This window comes from Propithecus coquereli, unplaced genomic scaffold, assembly GCF_000956105.1.
Source record: "Propithecus coquereli isolate 6110/MARCELLA unplaced genomic scaffold, Pcoq_1.0 Scaffold176, whole genome shotgun sequence".
Lineage (NCBI taxonomy): Eukaryota > Metazoa > Chordata > Mammalia > Primates > Indriidae > Propithecus > Propithecus coquereli.
The window spans coordinates 2,226,062-2,246,159 of NW_012142301.1; the positions used below are offsets into that span (position 1 = coordinate 2,226,062).

Below are 20,098 nucleotides of genomic sequence, written 5' to 3' on the forward strand. Positions count from 1 at the left end.
AGACATCGACATGGTTTGATAGGAGCTGTCTGTTGTAGTGTGGAAGAGAAATACAAAGATTCCTGCTTCTGAGGCCATCTGCTGGCTAGGAGAAAGCCTACAAAATAGTGCAGATGTCTGGCTTGTTCATATGAAAAGAATGTTTTTTACTGAGATTTAAATCCTAGTTAGTTGAATCTTGGTTAAGTCTCATCAACTCTTATTTGGTGTAATTCATTCCCAAAATGGTGTTTGATTTACTAACATGGAAGTTGTTCTCCTTACATGTATTCTATGGCCATAGCTAATTCAGAATTCCTTTAGGTGATATTTAATGTTTTATTCAAAATACTGTTAAACTTCCAAAACAGTACAAAGCATACTTTTTAAAACTGAATGCTCCCGCTTCCCTTTAGGTAACTCTATTCTGCAGCCAACTCAAAACGCTTTTTGGTACGATTGTAAATAAAGTGGAACGGCGGGTAAGGAACTAATTCTGTGGCATTGATGGGCAAGGAAGACATTATTGTGCACCACTGCCAAACTCAGCCTTTAAAAAACATTTTCCTGGAAATAAATATATAGTTTACAACATCTTTGAGAAAATATTTTGTTAAGTAGATTAATAATAAGTAAGTATACTGAGTGCCTCTCTGACTGTATTGATAAAACAGTTTGAAGTTCTCAAGAGAAAAGTGTGTGCCTTATTATAGCAGGCTACATTTTAGAATGTTTATGTGCTGTGTTTTATACAATTGAGATGGAGTGGAATTTTAAATGATACAGATTATTTTGTTGCTTTTTCCTATTTTATCATATGCTGGTTTATAATACCTATATCTTCGTCTGTGACTTGGGTCCAAATTCTGTCATAGCTGTTGACTTTGTCTTGGCTTTGGCCTTAGCCTCTCTTGTGCCTCAGTTTCCTTATCTATAGAATGGAGATTCTAATAGTATCAACCTCAGAGAGTTGCTTTGAAGCTTAAAGCATTTAGGTCAGTGCCTGACACATAGTAAGGATTCTGTAAATGTCAGTAGTCATTATCCTCAGCCCATGCTCCTTGAAGTTCTGTTGAGATTGTGTGTTTGAATGTACTAAAGCTCCCACAATTCCAGTGTTTTCTTCTCTTGTTTTAAATTTGAGGTATTATGTGTCCTCTTTTCAGCTTTGAAAGAATGTCCTGGCCTTTTTATCTTTTTAAACTCCTATAAAAACTCCAATTTCAGCAAAGGGCATCTCATCACACTAAGGTCACACATGACAAATGGTCTTTTATTACCTGCTGATTACACTTAACCCTAATTTCTTTCATGACAGCCGCGCAGTGCCTTCTATTTAAATAGAGCTGTTCCTGGATGTGACTTTTGAGCCTCTCTGGGTTTAATTCCAATTTAACTTGCCATGCCAAGTGGGACTGTTGTGCAACTGAAGTCATGATTCACTCATTTGTTCTCTCTAGATCTAATTATTACAACGCGGTACCTGTGAGGCCCCCTCAGGCGTTCATTCACTACTGTAAACGGCCCAACCTTCCGGGGAAAGGAGTGAGCCTTTAGTTATTGTTCTTTTGAACTGTACAGATGTATTTAGTACAGAATTTGGGAACGCAGTAACAGCTAGTCTAGCTCAGCCATTTTCATTGTACTAAGCCTATTACTAAGGTTTACTGGAAGAATACCAGACTGGCATATGCAGTAGTTACTGGCACATTTCTATTCTTTAGAACAGGGCCAATTTTTGAAGCACAGAAGTCAGGTTTCATGCCTTTGAGGATACCTCAAGTGCCTGCCTCCTGAACAAAGGGCGTATTGCTCAGAAAGCATCAGGAAGGGCAGAGTAGAAATTCCCATAGTGTAATAACTTCTGCTCTGTTACCAAACACTCTTTCTTATGGCAGCCCCAGAGTGAGACGGGACAGGATAACATCACCCACAGTAGGGCTTGTTCCTTCACCTTTTGCGGCTTTTCTGGATGCTTGCTGGGAGCAAAGGGAAAATTCATGTTCTTTCTTTCACCAGCAACCTGCGCAGATATTGGTAGCCTGCCACTGAGAATTTTAATTGTAAGCAATGCTGTAGAATGTCCTGCCCTCGAACTTAGGGGAAGACCTGAGGCACTTACATGCATGTGTTTAAGTGGTTACCCAGATTCCCTGACAGTCAGTACCACTTTGTGCAGCATTGTAAATACGAAACTTGGGGAAATGGTATAGGAGTAAGGAATTGAGTGCCCATTATCTGAAGACTTGCAATCAAAGGATCCTAGTATTAATTAACCAATTAAGAATAATTAATTGATTGATTATATGAAATTAAAAATTACGACTATCTGGCTTGGTACATTCATTCATACTATTTAGCAAACATTTCTTAAATGCCCACCATGTCCTAGGTTCTAGAAATACAAGGAACCATGTTCCTTGGTTCCAGTGCCTTGACTGTTACCTTTCCAACCATGGACTTGGGTCAGTCGAACCCCCAGTCCATGTTGTCGTGCACCTACAGTACCCGCCAACTGTAGAATTATGCCACGGGCCCTGGTACAACAGCAGTCCTCCTTGGACTTGGATCATCCTCCTCATCTTCCTACGTTCTTTAAGTTTTTATGTACTTCTGGTTCATTTTTTCCTCAGCACCGCACTTACCTTCCTGCCTTTCCACAAAGAGAGCAAATAAGTAGTCTGAAAAGGTGCAATTTACCCAAGGGTTCTTTGACACCTTCTGAGGACGCCTCTGCCATTTAGAAAGGGGAATCAAAGAACATTTACCCATTGAATGTCATGTCAAAGCCAGCTTTAGTGGATACAGCCATTCATTGTCCATACCTTCTTTTAAAAATTATTTTTCCATTTATTGTACAGATATGTTTAGGAGGTTATTCTTAATAATATTCTAAAACATTTCACTTTAGAATGAGGAAAACCAAGGTATGAGGTCTGACAGCATTAAGACCATCCACCTAACCAGTCTTCATGTTGGTGTAAATTCAAAACTCTCAGTGAGGCAGTTTCATGCCCTTCCGTAGCCTTTGCTTTTGTTTCTATGCCTACCATGTAGTTAAGTCATGGATGGGCTGTGTTGCAGCATTACTTCATTATGGACTGTTCAGTAGTTATTTGGTTTTGATTTCAGATTTATTTTTTACTTTTCTCAGTATATACAAATAGCTAGCAAGATAAATATTAATAACTAAAATCAGAAGAAAACTGTATGTGTATGTCTATGCGTAGTTACATTTAGACTTCTACATATTAGTGTATAGAAAGAATTGTACAGAACAAAGTGTTCTTATTATAGACTTTAAGTTCTAATTTGAAGGAAATGTAATATATCATTTTCTCAATTTTAAAAGATGTCAAACATTGGGCCAGGTGCAGTGGCTGACACCTGTAATCCTAGCACTCTGGGAGGCCGAGGCAGGAGGATTGCTTGAGCTCAGGAGTTCAAGACCAACCTGAGCAAGAGGGGAGACACCCCATCTCTACTAAAAATAGAAAAATTAGCTGGTTGTTGTGGCACACCTGTAGTCCCAGCTACAGGCTAAGGCAGGAGGATCACTTGAGCCCAGGAGTTTGAGGTTGCAGTGTGCTATAATGACGCCACTATACCCTAGCCAGGGCAACAAAGCAAGACTCTATCTCAAAAAAAAAAAAAAAAAAGGTATCAAACATTGTGCAGCACAATGAATGAAGTCCTTTTTTGAAGTCCTCAGTGCCAAGATCCATATTTATTTTCATGACTGCATATTCAAGAAATGAATTACTGTTGCCCTGTGATAGCACACACAGTCTTATTTGTTCGTGGGAATTACACCCAGTGACAAAAACATAGCTTGTCAGGAGTGACTAAAGCTGTTCTTACATGGGGCAGGTCAGTCACACTATTTTCACTCTTTCATAATAGGCTCCAATCCCTGCAAGTGAGTCAATTATGTGGAAAACCACAAATCCACATTGATTGATAAGAAAGCTGAACAAATGTCTTAGCCATACCTAGCATATGTTCTTTCATTCTACTAATATAGATCTTTCATAAAACTGTTTAAGACACAGGTAGATGAACATCATTTATATTTATTCTTGCCTAGCCTAAAGCTTTGGCTGGCTATTTATTTGTCAAAGGGAAAAGATACACTGAAAACTTAAGAGGCATATGTGCAGGAGACAGTCAAAAAAAGTTCACTAGAGCAATGTAAAATTGTAATATTAGAAGTAGTATATATGTGTAATCACTTATGAAATAGATTTTTAAAACTCTGGGATTAATATTCATTGAACTCCTGCCATATTTCATATAACTCAGATCAGCAAACTACAGCCCATGGACCAAATGTAGCCCACTGTTTTTGTAAATAAAGTTTTATTAGAACATTAACCATGTTCATTTGTTTGTATGTTACCTATAGATGCTTTCAGTCTATATTGCATAGTTGATTATTACAACATAAAATTAGATGGCCCTCAAAAGTTGAAATAAAATATTTGCTGTCTACCCCTTTACAGAAAAAGTTCACTAACCCCGATCTAAGATAAAACGTCATCTATTCCCAGAACACACTATTTCTTTATGTATCACTAATAAAAAAATTATGCCAGTTAAACTATGGTAAGCCATCAATTGTAAGAAGCATTCTGATTTTAGAGATGTTAAAATATGGAAAAAAATAGATCTTAGAATCAATAAGTTGAAATATATAGCACTTCAAATAAATGTATTACAGAGTTTGTATCAACATGGATAAATCTCAGATGTTTAATGTTGAGTGAAAAAAAGGCAGGATGGAACAATTTATAGAATGATGTGAATAGCATAATATTATTTGTATGGCTCTTAAAAAACACAAAACTATGAATTTCTATTAATGCAGTTATGTGTAGGTAAACATAATTAAAGAGAATTAGAAGGCTCTAAAGAAAACGGATGATAGAGGCTTTTCCTGGAAGGAGAAGAAAGGACCAGGATGATGGTGGAAAACAAGGAGGGAATTTATCATCTGTAATGTTCAATTTTTTAAAGAGGTGATTTATTAATAATTTTTAAAAACATCAAAACGTGGAAAGGCTGGAAGAAAATATGTCACAATATTAACAGTTAATTTTTTTATAGTAGAAATATGGATGATTACTTTTTTATCATATTTCACTGTAATTTTAAAGAACGTCATGGATCACTAAAAAGAAAATGAGTCATATTCTTTGTTTCTGTCTCAATCAAAAAAGATTAAAGTTTGAAAAAGTACATGTTAATGAATTACCTGACATTGCAAACTAATCCTGTTTGTCTACTGGAGCATTAAAATTAAACAACATGCAAGTCAGGGCCAAATTTCATAGTTAAAAGTTTTTTTTTCATAATGGTGCTACAGCTAATCTTTAAATACAATGCACGTTATTCCTCACCACAAAAAAACACCAACTAGAAAAGTTAAATGTCAGGTACATGTCACCAAGCAGAAATAGCTTGTCATGAGTCATGTTATTGATGAACTGATGTCATTTTTTCAGCCTGACCTCACTTGTTTTGAAATGTACCTTGTGATTTTACCCAAGTTTATATGTTGTCATATACAACTCAGACGGCGCTGTTTAATTATTAAATACATTCATTTTGTCATTTGTCTGTAGCAGGGCTTCTTAAAATATTCTCCATAAGGATATTCAGAAGTTCAAAACTGAGGTGTTAATTTACCACTACCGGATTGTTTCTTCTGATAATGGGGATTTACTCACCTACCGCTGCTTTCATTTAGTCTTAGTGTTTTGTTGTTTAGTGTTTTTGTTTTAAGCATGTCTTTCTCTCCCTGGGAGTAATTTCACCAGAAATAAGTCATGCTGCCTGCCTTTCGGGGTTAAGAAATGAGATGTATCCAAGAAAGTGGTAGCAGGAAATGTGGTCATAGTGGCCTTGAGTCCGTGAAGCTGTGAGAGTCTGTGACTATGTCCCGGTGCCACTGGAGCCAAAATGGAGTGCTGTGCCTCTCACCACATAACTCTGCTTTTTCTTTTTCCAGTTCTATTTCACCATTTAGTATTGAGAGCACAAGACGCCAGAGACGGTCTGAATCACCAGACTCCAGGAAACGGCGTATCCACAGATGTGATTTTGAGGGATGCAACAAAGTATACACAAAAAGTTCTCACCTGAAGGCTCATCGGAGGACACATACAGGTACAGCCCAGCAGGGCCTCTCATCTGGAAGTCAGAGGGAGTCCAGGAAGCGCCAGCCGTTAGCGTGCCGCAGCGGCTACTCACCCATTGTACAGACACGTTGAGTTCCGTTCCTTCCGTCTAGGCAGAATGTATTCTCTCTCTCATATGAAAAAGGCTTAAGTCTTAGTGAACTTTAGAAACGCATGAAATGTTTCTTAAGGGCTTTTAAAATGGTGGGGACACAGTGATCTAGTTGTCTTTTTCATAATCAGCGTCACCACTTAATCATTATGTAGTTTATCAGGTTTTAAAATGTCCACATGGCACATCAAACAAGAAGCCAAACAAAAGTATTCTTTTGGGAAGAGGGTCTCACACTTACGCTACCTCTTCCAGGAAAAGTGACTAGGCTGTGTGAAGCTCAGAGACACAGCTAGAACAGGGGAACTCATTCACTCACACGCATTCCTGGTAAAACTTGCCACAGAACAAGCAAGCCCCAAGTCTGTCCTGGACAGTGTCTGCCTCTAGCTGGAAACCTTAAGTGCACCGGATTCCCAGCTCAAACATGAAAATAACCACACTATGGAAACTGCTTCCCAGCTTAGGTAGCAAAATTGTTTAAATTGGCATTCTTTGCCATTTATTTAGCTCGTGTTATTATATTAGGGGAATGTGTTGTCTTTCACGGAAAACAAGTCACAGACTATTTCCAAAGCTGCTTTTCAGAGTCATGACTCTAAATTTTGAAGCTGGGCATCATTTTTTTTTTTTTTTTTTGCAATGAGGTTATGGCGTAGGATGCTTGCCTAAGTCAGAAAAGCATTAGAGAATCTGGGGTTTACTTTTGCTCATTTAACATGTTATATTTTGAATATTTCTAGGATGGTTAAGTCAACACATTTTTCAAATTGCCTCTTCCATGTTTCCTCTCTGCTCCCAATCCATTTCCCTTTTCTACTTAATTCCCAGATCCTTCCATCTTCGAGGATTCTGAGCTTCCCCATGAGAAGTTTGCATCTGTTTCTTAGGCACTATTTTAAAATGAATTTCTTTATTTTTAAGGCAAAGAATGAGTGTAAAGGCATAGAAGTTGAATAAGCATATTCCGTCCTGTCAAGAGACAGCACAAATCATAGCAGGAAGTGCGATTAGGCCATATTACTGACTTTTTATGGGAGCATTTCTGTTAAAAATAAATGACCTTTCTGCAGTGAATCATCACATATTTTTGAGTTACTCCTATTCTCCTTGAGCTTTCTGGAATATATATTAGCCTCATTTCCACACAGACACCTCTATCCCTTTTATCCAAGTGATGAACAGTGAAAGAGAGGAAAACTTTTAATCAGATACTATTAAAGGGTTTAACTCCATGGCATCATAAGATTGCATCTTACAGGTTTTAACACATACTATGAAAGTAGAGGAGACATAGACATCATTTATGCATTACAGTTCAAAACAATATAAACCTTGATGCTGAAGCAGAATTAATTAGCTTGGCTTATGAATAAGATGAAATCATAGGCTCCAAGATTCAGAATGGACTTTATATGTCAGAGTCCAGTATGTTTTCTGATCAGGGGAACCCTCTGCATGTCATCTCTCATTCTTGCAGTGAGTCACTGTTATGCAGTTTTCTGTACACTTACATGTATTTTTTTTTTATTTGATCCTCACAACAACCTGGTGGTTGTGACTCTTATTATTGTTTTTGCACAAGAGTGACTTTTGGCTGAGTATTGTTTTCACAGCAGCAGTTTTCCTACCTCTCCTTAAACATTTTGAGTGACAGCTTATTCTTCTGCGAGACAAGTTGGGTGAAATTTGAGGATAGCATCCTTACCTCCTACAGTGTTGAATTGTCTCTTCTGGCACTGTTTGGGTATTGGAGCATTTTAGTTTAATGGGATGGCTCTGTTGATCACACTCCTTTTCACAACTGGCTCTCATATTCCTCTCAGCACTGTCATGGACCAACTAGCATCTACATTTCCCCAAATCACACACCTCCAGTTCTCTCAGCCATGTCTTTCCAGATACACTCCAGCTGATCACTGTGTCTTTTAAAGTTTTCATACCACAAGTTGAGGGAAGAGATCCTGTGAATGGACTTCTCTTAATACACACGAGCCTGGAATTGCAGGTTCAATTCCAGGCTGCCAGATAAAGTGAATATCGCAATAAAGTAAGTCATATGAATTTTTTTATTTTCCCAATGCACATAAAATTTATATTAACACTAAACTACAGGTATAGTCTATTTAGTCTATTTAGTGTGCAATAGCATTATGTCTAAAAAAACAATGTATATACCTTAGTTTAGAAAGTACTTAATTGTTAAAAAATGCTAACTATCATCTAAGCCTTCAGCGAATCATAATCTTTTTGCTGGTGGAGGGTCTTGCCTCAGTGTCGATGGCTGCTGACTGATCAGGGTGGTGGTTGCTGAAGGTTGGGATGGCTGTGACAATTTCTTAAAATAAGACAACAGTGAAATTTGGCATATCAATGGACTCTTGCTTTCATAAAAGATTTCTCTGTTGCATGAAGTGATGTTTGATAGCATTTTACCCACAGTAGACTTCCTTCAAAATTGGAGTCAGTCCTCTCAAACCCTGCTATTGCTTTATCGATTAAGTTTATATGTTAATAATTCTAAACCCTTTGTTGTCATTTCAACAGTGTTTACAGTATCTTTACCAAGAGTAGATTCCATCTCAAGAAACCACTTTTTTTGCTCATCCAAAGGAAGCAACTCTTTCTCTGTTCAAGTTTTAAAATTGGAACAATTGAAATTGTAGCAATTCAGTCCCATCTTCAGGCTCCACTTCTAATTCTAGTTCTCTTGCTAGAACTAGAGAACTTGCTAGAACTAGAACTTTCCACCACATCTGCAGTTCCTTCCTCCACTGATGACTGGAACCCTCCAAGTCATCCAGAAGGGGTAAAGAACCTTCTTCCAAACTCCTGATACTAGTGATATTTTGACCTTTTCCCACAAATCATTAATATTCTTAATGGCATCCAATGGTGAGTCCTTTCCAGAATGTTTTTAATTTACTTTTCCCAGATCCATCAGGGAATCGCTACCTATGGCAGCGATAGCCTTACAAAATGTATTTCTTCAATAATAAGACTTAAAAGTAGAAATGACTCCTTGATTCATGGGCTACAGATTGGATGTTGTGTTAGCAGGCATGAAAACAATGGTAATCCTTTTGAACAGCTCCGTCAGAGCGCTCAGGTGACCAGGTGCATTGTCAGTGAGTAGTAATATTTTGCAAGGAATCTTTTTTCTGAATAATAAGTCTCAAAAGTGGGCTTAAGATACTCAGTTAAGCAGGCTGTAAACAGATGTGCTGTCATCCAGGCTTTGTTGTACCATTTGTAGACCACAGGCAGAGTAGATTTAGGACAGTTCTTAGAGGAACTAGGATTTTCAGTGTGGTAAATGAACATTGGCTTCAACTTCAAGTCACCAGCTACATTATCCCCTAACAAGAGAGTCAGCCTGTCCTTTGAAGCTTTGAAGCTTCTCCTAGCTATGAAAATCCTAGATGGCATCTTCTTCCAATAAGAGGTTGTTTCATCTACATTTAAAAATCTGTTCAGTGTAGTCACATCCGTCAACGATCTTAGCTAGATCTTCCAGATAACTTGCTGCGGCTTCTACGTTAGCACTTGCTGCTTCACCTTGCACTCCTATGTTATGGAGATGGCTGCTTTCCTTAAACCTCATAAACCAACCTCTTCTAACTTCAGACTTTTCCTCTGCAGCTCCTTCACCTCTCTCAGGCTTCATAGGATTGCTCTGGATTAGACTTTGGCCTGAGGGAATATCATGGCTGGTTTGATCTATCCAGACAACTAAAACCTTCTCCCTATCAGCAATTAGGCTGTTTCACTTTCTTATCATTCATGTATTTACAGGAGTAACACTTTGATTTGCTCCAGGAACTTTTCAACGTGGAGCAAACTTTTCAACTTTTACATTTACAACGTGGCTAACTGTTTGGCGCAAGAAGCCTAGCTTTCAGCCTATCTCAGCTTTCGATGTGCGTTTCTCACTCAGCTTCATTATTTCTAGTTTTTGATTTGAAGGGAGAGATGTACAACACTCTTCCTTTTACTTGAACATTTGGTGGCCATTATAGGGTTATTAATTGGCTTAATTTCAATATTGTGTCTCAGGGAATAGGGAGGCTGAAGGAGCGGGAGAGAGGCCAATGGCTGGTCAGTGGAGCAGTCAGCCCACAGCATTTAGCGATTAAGTCTGTCTTCTATGGGTGCAGTTCATGGAACCCCAAAACAATTATAGTAGTAACATCAAAGGTCAATGATTATGTATCACCATGAAAGATATAATAATGATGACAAAAATTGAAATATTGCAAGAATAACCAAAATGTGACACCCAGATGCAAAGTGAGCCCATGGTGTTGCAAAAATGGCGCCAATAGACTTGCTTAAGTCAGGGTTACCACAAACCTTCAATTTGTAATGTACAATAAAGTGCAGCTCAATAAAATGAGATGTGCCTGTATAGGCAAATATGTTAAATCATTTAGCAGTTGACTCTCTGTTACATCATCTAAATCAAGAACTACTGACAACTAGATCTTGTCTATCCCCTGTACCTATAACTGATTTCTTTTAAACCTAAGCATGCAAAGTTATATATATAGTTGGAGCTGTCCCTTAAATGATGGCTTCCTTTGGGAGTAGTGTGTTCTCTATTACTGAAAGTGTTTAGGCATAGTCTGGAGATACAGAACAGAATCATTTTTCTGAGGGTTGCATGTACTTTTTCAAACTTAGAAAATAATTATTCTATATCCATTTTATCGATTTGGGCCCATTATTCTAATAAATTGAAATGATTTGAAACTCCTTCCCACCCACCTTGTTTTTAGTATTTTCACTCTCTCCTTCAGCATTTCCATTTCTGGCGGATAATTGATGCAGGTATTGAATAGGGCAGGTTCCAGGAAAAAGCCCTGAGACATGATCCTAGAGACCACCATTCAGCCAGGAATCCACCAAATTGTCCTCCCCTCGGCCCACATTTCTCTGTCTCACAGCTCCATCAAAACGTCCTTTGAAATTACTACCCCAAACCAGTATATGTCTAATCATTCACTCACCTAGCAGAGAGATAGTTACTATGTGTAGACATAGTCTCCTGAACTATCAGTCAAATAGCATTATTTTTAAAAAGAAAGAATGAACGAAGTTTGGTTGATTTGCTCTAACTGGTTCAAAGTGATGCCATGCTGGCTTCTGCTTTATAATTACATACAAGATTTCATAACTTAGTGTTCAAAATGAAATGAACACTAGTTCTATAGGATTTCAGGTTGGATTGCGTGCTTTTAATAGATATCTTCTTAGCCTTACTTTTGCTTCAGGCATGTTGAGTAAGTTACTTGTGTGTGACCAGTAATAATTAATGTGGAGTTGGGATTATACCAGATGACTTATAAGAGCCACGCACGCTATGGGAGGGAAGCAAGTATCAGTGAAAAACTCTTTGAGAAAGTCACATTGATTTTGCCTTTAACGCTTAATCTTTTTGTGCTTTATTAGTACCTGATCAGTCATCTGTTTATTTACTACTTAGGCAGTAATTTAAACATATTTTTAGGAATGTAAAAGAAACATTTTCTAGATATTAGCAAGGAAAAAAATGCTGAGAAATGCCTTTTTAAATTTAAAAGTAATTATGTATATTTTCATGAATGTACAGAGTAGATAATAACATAAAGATGTGACCAAGTATTTTTAAATGCTTTTACTAACACCTACCTGTGCTAAATCCTTTAAGGCTGCGGTCCCCAAATCCTGGTACTCGTCCGTGTGTGACTTGTTAGGAACCCGGCGGTGCATCACCGCCTGAGCTCTGCCCCACCATCCGTGGAAAAATTGTCTTCCGTAATTTAGGAACTGGGCCACACAACAGGGGGTGAGCAGCAGGCAACTGAAGCTTCATCTGTATTTACAGCCGCTGCAGCCGCTCCCATAGCTCACATCACCGCCTGAGCTCCACCAGCCCCTCCCACCCCCCTGGAAAAATTGTCTCCCATGAAACCAGTCCCTGATGCCAAAAAGGTTAGGGACCGCTGGTTTGAGGCATGTCAAAAAGGAGGAAAAAATATATCTCAGACATCACATACACATTGTTGTTAGCAGGTTTGTTGTTCTATTCATCAATCTAAATTGTGGGTCTTCTGTACATGAAGTAGTGTATAATATAATTTAAGTGAATATGCAGTATATTTAAATTAATATAATCATTTAAATCTGTGCTGTACATAACAAATATGTATTATGGATTCCTTCATTTTAAGAATTATATTGCTTACTAAATTATTTAAATTTGAGTTTTAGAAAAAAATAATTTTATGAATTTGGTATTGGTGTTTAGAATTCTCACTATTTTCTAAAAATTAAATGCTCTAGTAATTTCTAAAATGCGGTGCAAGCAACAGTCAGTTTATCAGTGATTCCTACAGCCACTAGATGGTGCAGTAGAACCAGATGTTGGATCTAGTCTAGAAGGGGCTGAAAAAGAAGAAACTAGAACTCTCTCATGGTGTGTATGACACGACATTAAAATGAAACAGGATTATCAGTGTTCTGCATAATATTACAATTTAATGATGTCTTTTTTAAAAGGCAAAATAAAGATAAATTTAAAACCATATTTTCTAAAAGAGTAATTGCAGCATATAAAAATATTCTATTTCAAATGAACCTGGTAATATTTTATATTCCAAAGTGATACATTGCTCTCTAATAAATCTATGAGGCTCAATAGCCAATCTTGTATAATATTCATTTGAATTCATGTGAAAACTATATACCTCTAACCTTAAAAATTGGTAAATTTAAGGCAGTCACATTGCTTATGAATTATTCATATCTGAATCTTGCCCATAAAGGAAGTTAACTCATATGGATGCTTAAAAAATATTAAGTGATTCTGATGTAATAGTTTCCAAAGTGTGTCCTTCCCTACCTTTACGAATGAAGGAAACTACACATTATTAAATAACTCTTTCCTTGATGAATGGAGCCTCTGTAATTGATATCAAGTGCTATAAGTAACATTTGTTCTATATTAGTTACAATGGATTATGTATTCGAAATACCCATAGACACATATACACACACACTTCCACACACAGCAATCCTAGATGCCTGCAGATTTTGTATTCTTTTTTTTGCCTCATCATTTCTCACTGCTATTTCTGTATTTCTTCTACTTTGACATCTTCTTTTACTGGATGAGATTCTGAAGTAGTTTGAGGATAGTGCTACAAAGAAAATCACGGGCTTTGTGACAGCCGTGCCTCCTGGTGGCCTCCTGTTCACAGGTGCTTGTGGTTGCTAGATCTTAATGTCAGATAAGTGGGGTGCTGCTGTTCTTGATCTCACATCTGTATTCATTAATTAAATAACTCATTCCACATAAATCTTCATTTCAGACCCCCCATCTAGATTTGTTGTTAAATAGACCTTAGGGCTCAGTGATGTCAAGATAACAAATCATTTAAGAGAAAACATGTTTTTCAGGGAAAAATCCTCTCCCAGGAAGTTGTTTGTAAGTCCAGATCAAACAGCTCACAAAAATGAACTATTAATATATTGGTAACTGCTGAGAAGTAAAGAAAATATAATAAAAATATCACTAAATTTGAAGTCAGGAGATAAAAGATTGAATCTGTCTTTGGCCCCTAATTGGTTGGTGAATTTTAGGCAAGCTACTTAACTTGTGTGAATCTCAGGTTTTCTTCTTTTTCAGTAAGCCCTTTTATCATCATTTTAGTAAAATGATAGTATAAAACAATCTTTTAATAAATACATTTTAAATACTTAGCAATCTTCCATTTGAAAGGGCCCATTTACAGACAAATTTAACTGTGCAGATTTTTTTTAGCATTTCCTGTATGGCACTATTATAGAAGATTTTTTTTTTTTTTGAGACAAAGTCTCACTGTGTTGCCTCGGCTAGAGTGCCGCGGCGTCAGCCTAGCTCACAGCAACCTCAAACTCCTGGGCTCAAGCGATCCTCCTGCCTCAGCCTCCCGAGTAGCTGGGACTACAAGCATGCGCCACCATGCCTGGCTAATTTTTTCTATGTATTTTTAGTTGTCCGATTAATTTCTTTCTATTTTTAATAGAGACGGGGTCTCACTCTTGCTCAGGCTGGTTTCGAACTCCTGAGCTCAAACAATCCGCCCACCTCAGCCTCCCAGAGAGCTAGGATTACAGGCGTGAGCCACCGCGCCCGGCCTAGAAGATATCTTTTAAAGGCAGAAAAAGGCATAGATGCCATTTTCAGTGAATTTGGTGAATTTGTCTGGAAGTATACTAGGTAAAACTCATATGAATAGTCATAACAAAGGCCAGGCATGCAAAGGTACTAGTGAAATGACAAAGGAAAACACAATGTTTTCGCTGTCTGCTATGGCCAGGGCCTTTGGGGACACCTTCCTAAGCTGGGCATGCAAGGTCCTTCCTGTCTACCCGCTGTTCACCTGTTAAACCTCATTTGCTCTCCCCATCCCAATTTCGCCCTATTCCTTGGCCATACAAATGAATGAATCTCCACATGTGCCTGGCCATGTGGAGCTCATTCGTACATTCTTCTCCCTCCCTGAAACGGCCTGCCTAGTAGCCTCCTTTCTACTTACTTCGTCACTTGGTAAGCTCCTGTTTCTTTTCCAGACTGCCTCACTGTCACCTTGTCTGTTAAGCTCTCTGACCACCCTTCTGTCCTAGGCAGGAAGAAGTTCCATCCTCGGTGGCCCTAGAGCACTCAGTACATTTCCCTGTTGCACAAGTTTGATGGCCAAAGCAAAGGGTACGTGGGAAGCAATGAAGCAGTAGAAACAGGAGGGCACGGCACCTGAGTGGACATGAGGGCAGGGGAAAGGATGAACTTGAGGATGTCTCGTGTGTGTGGCTGGAGTAAGGTGTGTCATTAACAGACATGGACCTCACAGGCGGGAGGGACCTGATAATTCTGGAGGACCTGCAGGGTCCCAGGCATTGTGCTCAGCTCTGCCAGTGCTTTACGTATTTTCATGGCATGTGCAAATCGCTGGAAAGGAGCGAGGGCAGAGCACCTGTCTGTGGGCACGTACTGGAAAAGCAGAGGAGCTGGGATTAAAACTCTGGTTTCTCTAGAGCCTGTGCAGTCGTCATCATACCCGGTCTCAGACAAGTTTGCTGATAACCTGCCAGTGTCGTCTGCGCTGGAGCCACATTCCCGTGAGTGTGCGCCTGGCAGTACCTGCCTATTTATCACTGGCCATTCAGGGACAGTGAAGTCATGAGATAGCAAGATGCTTTCAGGGTCTATTTTTAAGGTTTTTCATTAATGTAAACTGGTCTCTCTCCCCAGTCTACTAAAATTTTATTTGTCAGAAGCCAGTGAGAAGACATGGATCAGAAGCATTAATCATTACACAAGATGAAATAAGCATCCCTCAAGCACTCGTTCGGCACACAACTCTTTGAATAGTATTATACAAAGGAATCCAGCAGGGAGTCCTAAATCTGGTGGGGGAAACGGCCTTGTCCACATGTATCCACCACTGAAGGGGTAATTGATCTGACCGGAGGAGCACAGAGCATCACCTGCCCAGGCAAACAAGCATGTTTTAGTGCCACCTTCAATGAGGAAACCTAGAACTCCAGATGGGTAACAAAAGGCTAGGAAAGTGCCACACATAATGTCGTTAGTGGGGAGAGAGTTATTTTAACCTATCATAGACAGTTACTGTTTAGAAATACATTGTACCTGAGATTTACAGTGATCTGAATCTAGGTGCCGTTCTGTACATAGCGGATTAAATTTTGTTTTAGAAGTTGTACCTTATTTATTTTAAAAACAAGTCCAGCTTTGTTCATACATTTAGAAAAGACTTCTGAGACAGCCTATCAATTATGACTTCAGTTAAATAATTAATTAATTAATTAATTTGGTTTCTTAATTCTATTTATGTTAGTGCGTACATCATCAGTGACGGTGGAAAGTTAAAAATGCCGTGGGATCTTTGTGGGGTCTTTGTAACTCCATTTCCTTTCTTTTGCTTTTGGCTTTATTTTGTCCATACATCCGTGAACACAGCTTTGTGTCACCAACCTCTGTGCTTTCTCATGTTTTATCTAAGAATAACTGGATTTTGACTGTTGGTCATCTTATCCTGAGGGGCAAAATTAGCGTCTACTAATATAAAACTTATGATTTTAATGGAGTTATTAAAGATAATGAACTATATTTTGGTATATAATATATATTCACCATTAAAGAATATATAAAATGTTTATTCGCATTCAAAATAATTCATTTAAAAATCCTCTTAACTAAAAATGAGAAGAATTATAAAGTAAATATATCATTTTAAAGATTAAAATAATTAATGCTCATTCGAGAGACAAAATACAAGGCTCAATCTCATATCAAGTTACTAAATTTAAAGGTTTAAAATAAGATATTTATTTGCAGATTAGGCCTGTGACACCAGTTTTAAATGAAACCTCCCAAACTTATTTTCTTTCTCAAAAATATACATTATAACTCTTTAAACCAGAAAAGATGGTAGAATGTATAGTGTTCAAGCAATAAACTCTTTATCTCACAAAATAGATTACTCTTATGTGGACTCTCGTATGTTCGATTTTAAAGAAATGGGAAGTGTGTTGGAATTAAAATCATTTTATTCATTGAATCAACAAGTATAATTTATTAGCACAGAGCACCGTGTTAGGCCCTAGGGATACAGTGATGAAGAAAGCTCAAAGCCTTTCTCAGCACCGCACTGCCCAGTGGGGTGGGGACAGACAGGAAAACCTTTAGTCGCAGTGGAGTGTGCAGAGAGTTTTCATGCAGGCGTGCCCAGGGAACTGCAGGGCCAAGGAGTGACATGATCAGATTGTCTTTCAGGAGTCTTTCTTTCAGTACGGTGCAGACAATAAATTGCAGAGGGTATGATGTAAAACAGAACTGGTGAAAGGTGGCAAGAACCTAAAGATAATTAGAATAAACTGGGAGGACAGCTGGGTAGATATTCGGAAGGCAGAACTGGCAGGTGTAATTATCAGGGTGGGGCAGGTAGAGAATAACACAGAGGGAAGAGTCCAAGAAATCTCTCCAGTCAGAGAGCGAAACAGGAGGAGCATGTCTTGCTTAAGTAGTAAATACTGAGTAAGTTTTCATCACGTGGAGGATGCTTTCAGACCACCAATTGGAAACAAACATCCTATACCCCTCTTGGTGCTTAGGTGCAGATCCTTAATGCTTTTCCCTTATAAGTTGCCGTGAAAGCCATAGAAGCCAAGGGGAATATGTGCAGCTGAGAAGTTCAAGTCAAAATGTTGGGAAACATTTATGTGACAGGTAAAGGAAGAGGTCTCTGCAAAAGAAACTGAGGAAAAAGTAACCAGACACCTAGGAAAATAAATGTTGTCACTAAATGGAAATAGAAACTCAGAACAGCCAAATAAAATATTGTCTTTTGACCTTGAACTTTTTACTCTCAGTAAAGTACACTTTTATTATAGGATATTTTAGTTCGTTTTTATTGGATGTCTGCATGAGAAGGCCAGCCTCTGTGTTAACAACGTTGTCGTCCTGTGAGTGGTAATTCACATTCTCAGGCTGCTTATCCAGTTCTGACCACATATCCTGGTTTATTACAGCAGTAATTTAAAATGTTGAGAGGCAGTATGTGTCGTGGTTAAAACACATACTACCTGGATGACTCTGGGTGAAGTGGAGTTATTATTGCAACTACTTCATTAGGAAGTTGTTCAACTTAAATGAGTTGATATCCATAAGGCTCTTACAGAAAGTACTGTATGCTTTAGCAAACACTACTTTTATCAAAGGTATCCATTATAGAATTGCATGGGGAAGACAGAAGGAACCCACTTGGTCTTTTTTATACATAAGGAAAAATACAGTCAATTAATTCACTTGGCCAGAGACTAGCATATTGATTACTTGCTTGATAGAATTGACAAGACCAAATGGATCAAACACATAAAATAGATTGGTGTGCTTGGCCTATAAAGTTTTATCCTTAAGATATTAAGAAAATCAGGATCAGGATTAGCATTCAGTTACCCAAAAACCTTAATTTATTCCTGAAAAACAGCAAACAGGATCTATTTTTAGCTTTATATTATTTTACATTTCTTTTCAAAAACAGAAATCTCAAATTTCATGACTATGAAATTAAATATCCTCTATTGAGTGGCTATCATTTGCCAGGCAGTGGTATGTGTATTTTTGAGTTTCACAACAGTGCTATAGAAATAGATATTTATAGTGTTCCCATTTTATAGATGGGGAAACTTTCAGAAAGCTTAACTCTTTAGCCTTGGATCCAATTTCAGATAGGTAACTGAGCCTGTATTTGGCCCTGCATTTTACCCGATTTCAAAGCCTTTGGAATTTTATGCTACCTTATTCCATGAACAGGGAAGGCAGCCTGGTCTATCCATGGATAAGTCAGGGGGCCTTATAATCTCAGGTCTTTCTTAGTCTTTAGGTTGCTGTTTCCTCCTCTTAAAAGTACCTAATTTTCTTTCAGATCTAAAATTCCGTGAACTTTTATGAACTAATGTAACAAAAACCAGAAAGACAAGATAGGAATCTTGATTCTGTTTTTTTTTTTTTTCCTCATATGCAAATACCATTCCTCAAGTGAAACAGATTGTCACAGCAAATATGTTGAGCCTTGAATGTAATGAAGCTCATTTGTCAGTGTCTGGGGCCTGTAACTTTGTAAAAGTTAAACAGGGACACATTTCAGAAATGCACTTCTGAACCTAAGAAAATGCCTATTCTTCCTGTTGCAAAAGGTGTTCCTTTTCAGTTGCTTGAGAAAATAATAGAGGGAAGCTGATGAGAACATGGGTGTTTTGTTTAACACAGGCTTTTTCAAACTGCACATTCCTCTTATGTGCATTGCTCACACGTCATTTTAATATGAAAGGGCACCTGTCTTTTGTCTCAGTACACATTTACCTTTCAGCATTTCAGATGGTGAAATGGGAGGTGCCTGAAAAAGTTATTTTTGTTTGGTGGGTTTGGGAATCCATTCAATACCTGGTGTTTTCTTTAGACTTTATTATGCCTTCTGCTGGGTAAATGTCATGGAAATGCATTTAATGACTCTTAATCCTTTTCTTTAACCAAAATTTAAAGAAGCAGCCATTTTCATAATAAATCAGTTTGTTGACTGTTTCAAGAAAAAAACCCTGATGTGAGTTTTCATTTTCCCAGGGCACTTTAATTAATAACTGTCCCAAAACACTTAATCTATTTAAATAATACCTGTGAATACACACACACACACACACACACACACACACACACACACTCCCCAAAGTTGGCTACATATGCATATAAAGTTGTATTTAGCATGAACTCCAAGCATGGAGTTAAAAAGAGTTTTTAGAATGAAAAAGAACAAACTCTCCTTCTTTAAAGGACTACTTCACTTTAAAAAAAAATAGAAGCTCTTGCTGTTAGTTTTGGTTAACATGTTCCTTTTTCAGAAGTTTTCATAGTTTAGTCCAGGTTTTTTACAGAACTGAGAAGGACAGATTGTGCTAAAAATGGTCATATTCTTTTTTTAAAATACAAAAGCTTGAAATAGCCTAAGGATTTGTCATGGGACATAGAGACCATTACTTCAGAATGGAAGACCTACAAGTTAATAAACTGTACCTCAAAGAGTGGCATGGTATCGTGCAGCTAAGCACAGATCACCCAACTAGCGTTCTTTGATTTTTCTTATATGTAGACAACATAATGTCTCAACTGAAAAACAAGTCACTAAGACTTATTGGGAAAGATATATACCACACCTTTTTCAATAATTTCACTATTTCATAGGATTAATACAAGTCACCAACATTTTTTTAAAAATCTGACATTGGGGCC

At 37.9% G+C, this 20,098-nt stretch overlaps 1 pseudogene; it reads left to right on the forward strand.

Annotated features, from left to right (window-relative positions):
* LOC105808503 overlaps positions 1 to 20,098 on the forward strand; it is a 119,953-nt pseudogene that overhangs the window by 94,576 nt on the left and 5,279 nt on the right.